Below are 6,403 nucleotides of genomic sequence, written 5' to 3' on the forward strand. Positions count from 1 at the left end.
CTCTCAATTTTGATGCCTTTTAGTGCTTCTACCATTTTTTATTTTGCCTCTTCCACATGAACAAAATGTTTCCCTTTGAGGACTTTTTTCATCTGGGGAAGCAAACAAACAAAAAAAGATCGGGTGAATAAGGAGGGTAGGGTACATGAGTCATGCTGTTTTTGGTTAAAAATTACTGAACACTCAGCATGGTATGGGCAGGTGTGCTTGTAATTTACCCATCATGAAATGGGCAAACGCATTGAAAGAATCTCAAAAAAAAAAAAAAAATCATGGAAGCCGAATGCAGCCTCTCACAACAACGCTAGCTGTTACACTGATGCTAATAGGTTCCTAGAACACTCACCTAGCAGGGGAAGCCTGTACTACAAGGGACCTGCCCTCCAAAAGATAATTCCAATTTTTTGGGGTCCCCCTTGTATTATGGTCAGAGGGCTTGCTTAAATGGCCTCTGATATCTCCAGAAACTGACCTTACTCAGAATAAGAGGAGTGGCAAGGAGTGTCCGTCTTGGGAAGGGTTTCGGTCTCATCTTAACTGGTTGGGATTGAGGAGTCACAGGGTGAGAGTTTGGGTCCAAAGGAAAGACGTTTGAGGACATGGAGGAGATAAACTGTCAACCATTCTCCAAACGGTTACTTATTTATTTTGCTTCAATGAATCAGAAATAATTGGATTCCACCCTTTTTCTCAGCTCAGAACAGATAGTAACTAATGTTGTACCATATATTTTAAACCGCACTAAGAATATAAGAATCACTGGCTTCCACCATCCACACCAGCAGTGCTGTCCATCTGGAGCACAACTAGAAACCAAGAATTATGCAAAATGTTCCCTCAGTAGGCAAAATAGACGTCATTTTAAATTCATGCACTAAAGCTCTTGAGAGCTCAAGGGCTTTGTATTTATATAATCAATGTTTCTCCCCTAATGTCAGTAGTCCATTGCTGAAAATCAGATGGTCTACATAAAAAGTTGAAAGGGAAATAGGTTTTATTTTCCACTATTTTAAATGGGAAAAAGTCATCAGCCGAGCTCGGTGGCTCAGCCTGTAATCCCACGTCTTGGGAGGCTGAGGTGAGTGAATTGCCTGAGCCCGCCGGTTCGAGACCCGCCTGGACAACTTGGCGAGACCTCATCTCTACAATAAATCAAAATTGAGCCAGACGTGGTAGCGCACGTATGTAGTTCCAGCTACTTGGAAGGCTGAGGCGGAAGGATCGCCAGTGCCCAGCAGGTCAAGGCTGCGGTGGCCAGGAGCGGCCACTGCACTCCAGTCTGGGCAACAAAGTGAGACTCCAACAGAAAAAAAAAAAAAAAAAAAAAAGAATCATCATGGGTCACACATCAGCCACAAACCATCAACACATTTATTTTTTAAAATCTATTTTTTGAGTTGGGATTTTACTCTGTTGCCCAGGCTGGAGTGCAGTGGCATGATAACAGCTCACTGCAGCCTCGACCTCCTGGGCTAAGGTAATCTTCCCACCTCATCCTCTCAAGTAGCTGGGACTACAGGCATGAGCTGTTTTTTTCTTTTTTTGTATAGACCATGTCTCAATATGTTGTTCAGGATGGTCTTGAACTCCTGAGCTCAAGCAATCCTCTCATCTCAGCCTCCAAAAAATTGTAGGCATGAGCCACTGGACCCAGCCATCACCAACAAATTTCTTGAGAGGTAACTAAATCACAGTAAAATGCGAATATGTAAGTAACCAACTACTATGTTATGATACAAAATAACTAAAAAACATTTGTTGGTCATCAAAGAATCGATACAATTGTTAATAGCTGGCTTATATGGTGTGATGTCTCTCTCAGTATCAGTGACTGAGAAACTTAGGTTTGCTCATAATACTTTTCAAAGTGTGTGCACACGGTTATGACTCTCTACTAATTACATATTTTTTCCTCATGCCCTGCTTTGTTAAAAAGGTCCTATTGACTTTGTAATACGTAAACATATATTTTTCCTATAAAAATAGCAAAAAACAAAACAAAACAAAAAACGATATATTGAGAGATACATATGTTTTATGAAGTTGAGTATTCAAAATCAAGAAATGTTCAGTGAGAAAGATGTGAACTGAGGAGATATTTGCAGTGTATGTCCAGGGTTATGCTGGCACTTACGTGTATTGCTTTACAAGAGATGATTGTTAAATTTTTAGGAGTTTTGCAAGCTGGTTAAAGTCATTTTGGTAACTTGAAATTGGCCATGGTGTGAGTATTTACACCACAAAAAATAGGCAAATGCTACAAATAAGTGTCTCCCACCACCTCCATGAAAGCTGGTTGTTAAGCATTTGCCATCACACCACTGAGTGTACCTGCACTTAATCTTATCATATGTAAGATGTCACGGGTTGTCCGGTGGACTGTATTCTAAGGATACGCTAGACTTGTATTATAGTGAAAACAACCTCTAAACATCAGTGACTTACACAAGAAAAGTGTATTCCCTGCTGCAATGAGAGTCAATGGGGCTTCTGCTCCATGTAACCACTCAGGAGTCACATGCTGACAAAGGCTTCACTATCTCTGCAAGAGACTTCAGGGTTTGCCATGGCATGAGGAAAGACATCTAGGGGCAAGGGCCAGTATTTCTATGCTTTGCTCCAGAAATAACACAAGTCTCTTTCCACCCATGTCCCTCTGGCCAGAATAAGTCACAAGTCACAACCTCCCTACAAGAGCACTGGGACATACGGGGAACAGATGAACATTGGGTGAACACTGCTATTCCTGCCACACACAACCCATTGTTTTATAAACCTCTAAGGAAAAAAAAAAACCCCACTGTCAAACTATGACTTAAAACTTTCTTATAACTTAGAGTGAGATATCTGGACTTTAAGAAATCATTTATCATTCTTTTGCATACCAAAGAAGGTACACTTAAAATTAATTGGTTGAAGTGCTCTCTAAAACTTCTGCACATTTGAAGGTGGACTTTTCTGAATTGAGTATGGATTCAGAGTCAAAGGTATCCATGTTTTTCCACAGAGCATCAGGCTCTGGGCTACCAAGAGTCTAGGAGAGGCAGCATGTTTTAAAAGAGTGTACCATCATTGTTTCTAAGACTTCGTCTAAGCCACAGACACTCATTATGCAAGTTTTAATTATGAAGCTTTATGGACCCTATCAAGGTGCTTGTGGGAGTTTTCTAACAATTGCATATCCTCACTCTTTCCTCTACTGGCATCAAAAGTTGTGCTGTCTGGAGCTTTGCCATTGTTCCGTCAGGCCCTTGGCAGTAACTGCCAAGTCACCACAGTTGCATCAATGGACTAAGTTCTCATGGAACATGAGGCAACCAGGTCATGAATGCTGCCTGGCTGAGTGTGACTGTGAGAAGCCATCAATTAAACACCTATCCTGAAGGCAGAGATGTTGAAATATAAAAGCAAAGTATGATTTATTTTTATTGATTTATTTATTTGAGTCAGGGTCTCACTCTGTCATTCAGTCTAGAATGCAATGGCATGGTCACTGCAGCCTTAAATTCCTGGGCTCAGGCAATCCTTCCACCTCAGCTTCCCATTTAACTGAGGCTACAGGTATACATCACCATGCTCGGCTACTTTTAAACATTTTTTGTGGAGACAGGGTCTCACTATGTTACCCTGACTGGTCTCGAACTCCTGGGCTCAAGTGATCCTCCTGCCTTGGCCTCCCAAAATGCTGGGATTACGGGTGTGAGCCATCATACCCAACCAGAAGTATGTTTTAGAATTTACTAAATAGCACACTTACCTAAGGAGAATCTTGTACAGAAACTTAACCTTAAAGATTTTTAAAAACTTGATGGGCAGAAGGAGGTTAAAAAAAGCTCTGTGATTTAAAAGCCATCAGCAGTTGTCTTATCCCAAGAGATGGCAACTGGCAGTTACCTTTAGGGAAGATTATTCTTTCATTTTGGGAAAACAATCAGCATGAGTCATTTAGGTATTCAAACATAAGCAAAGGCCTTGTTCTGACTTGGCAATTTTCGGTCACAGTGACTCTGAGTTGCTAAACGTCCGTATCATAACTCAGGAACAAATGCCTACTTTGTAATCTACAGGATTGTCTTTCTGCATGTTGTGTTTTCCTTAGATACATACTCATTTTCTTCAAAGTGTAAACATAGACTATATTGGGATGTAAAGTATCACTTATTCATTTGGGGGTCTGTGGGCATTCTTGTTTAGAAGCAAAATCTGGAAATCCCACAAAGGATGAGCAGACAGACCCCATGAAGGACAGATCTGGACTTGGTAGAGCTGACTGGGCCTGGACGGTCAATGCCTGTGGGCTAGATCAGGTTGAATCATCAACAGTGTATTGGTGTTGGACTATTGTGTTTTGATTCATAGTCCTACTGGGTGCTGTGGGACAAGTTCATGATTCTGCTGGCCTGTCTTAGGAAAAGTAGTAAGATGCTGGGACCAGTCAGTCATGATTGGAGACATGGGCCTTCCCGTACCTCGAGCCTGGCTACTGGCTTGTACTTGGAGTTGTAAGTATCTTTGGCCTGCTTCTGAGCTTGACTTGAGCTCTTAAGTCTCAGCATAGTAGTGGATGTTCGTCCTGACAAGTTCTCAAGAAAAGGTTGTTTGGCAAACTTGGTGTAAGATCACATACAAGTTCATACCTCTGTTGAGAAGAATTTTTACACAGTTTGTTAATATAAAGAAAATGTGACTGGGTGTGGTAGCACACAGCTGTAATTCCAGCACTTTGAGAGGCTGAGGCAGGAAGATTGCTTGAGACCAGGCTGGCAATATAGCAAGACTCTGTCTCTACATAAACTTTAAAAAGTAGTCAGGCATAATGGTACAAGCCTGTAGTTCCATCTACTTGGAAGGCTGTGGCAGAAAGATCACTTGAGCCTAGGAATTCAAGGCTGCAGTGAGCTGTGATTGTGCCACTGCACTCCAGCCTAGATTACAGAGTGAGACCCTGTCTCTAAACACACACACACACACACACACACACACACACAGAGACAGAGAGAGAGAGAGAGAGAGAGAGAGAGAGAGCGAGATGGTAGCCTGATCCTCCGTTACTTGGGAAACTTGGTGGTCGTGGATGTTGCCTTCCCTGGAAACCTGGACAGCCAGAGATGAGCTGTGTTAAGTTCATGGCACTGACTGTTAAGTTCATGGCACTGACTGGCACTGCAGGACATTTTGAAGCAAACATGGCATTTTCCCTGAAAGCATTTGGAGATGTTCCCTGTGTGTTTCTAACAATGCTCTAGCAGCTCATATGAATCTAACAAGCATGAATTTAATCTCAATCTTTCTTTATCCTATTTATATTTGTGGACTATGCAACATCTTGAGGATAATGAGTTCCATATGTTTACTACCCACTGTATAAAGGAATGCCATCTTTTATTTATCTTTAAACTACTTTCATAGAATTTCAATGGATGCCCCTGAGTTTTAGCATTCCAGGATTTGAGGATGTTCTGACTTCGGGGCTGCCGCTAGCTCAAATAGGCCTTCATGCAGATAAGAAATGGCATCCCCCTGGGCACTCAAGTTAGGAATGGGAGCTCTTTCTTTTGGACAGATTCAGCCCTGTGCCAGGTGCATGGCTCAGGGATGGGTGCTTGGGCTAAATCTGAACCCCAGCCCGGCCCTGCCCCCACTTCATGCTCTTGGCTGGGAGCCTTTGCATGCTACAACTGGAACAATGACCTGTAGCAGCCCTGTGCCTTACTGTGGGTCTTGCAAAGATCTTACAGACTTTGATTATATCCTCTCTTGCTGTCATCTTCCTATGGGATTTAAGTCTTTCTGTGAATTCCTAATTTAGAATCTATTGACCTTTTTCTGTCCTTCTTGAGAGGCAAGGCTCAGGCTGCAGAGCAACGCGGGCACTTGCTATGCTCTCCTGGGGACCCTCCAGATCCAGGGACCAGGGGCAGTCAGCAGGGTGTTAGGCCCTGGGGCAGCTGCAAAATGGGGGCCAAAGGAATGAGCCAATTATGGAGTTCATTTCTAGGGGTTCAAACAGATCATCCAGAGAGGACCATTTTATGATTAGAGTTCAGATTAATTTCCTAGACTCACTGTCCACTTGCTGCCCATGCAGCAAGTTGTTGGATGCTTCTCTATTCATTTTCTAAGCTTGATGAGGTCTTTCTTCATTTTTGTTTTTCTTTCTTTTTTAAGAGAGCAGGGTCTTGCTCTATCACCCATGCTAGAGTGCAGTGATATGATCATGGCTCACTGTAGCTCAAATTCCTGGGCTCAAGTGATCCTTCTGTCTTGGTCTTTCAAGTAGATGGGACTGCAGGTGCACACCACCATGCCTGACTAATTTTTGATTTTGATTTTTGTAGAGACAGGTCTATTTGTTGCCCAGGCTGATCTCAAACTCCTGGGCTCAAGTGACGCTCCTGTCTCA

At 42.6% G+C, this 6,403-nt stretch overlaps 1 pseudogene; it reads right to left on the reverse strand.

Moving 5' to 3' along the window:
• The window catches only part of LOC103254558, a 30,774-nt pseudogene extending 24,659 nt beyond the window's left edge, over positions 1 to 6,115 (reverse strand).
• Between the last annotated feature and the right edge of the window lie 288 nt (positions 6,116 to 6,403).

Source organism: Carlito syrichta, unplaced genomic scaffold (genome assembly GCF_000164805.1).
Source record: "Carlito syrichta isolate Samal-C Ts95f unplaced genomic scaffold, Tarsius_syrichta-2.0.1 Scaffold71390, whole genome shotgun sequence".
In the NCBI taxonomy this organism is placed as follows: domain Eukaryota; kingdom Metazoa; phylum Chordata; class Mammalia; order Primates; family Tarsiidae; genus Carlito; species Carlito syrichta.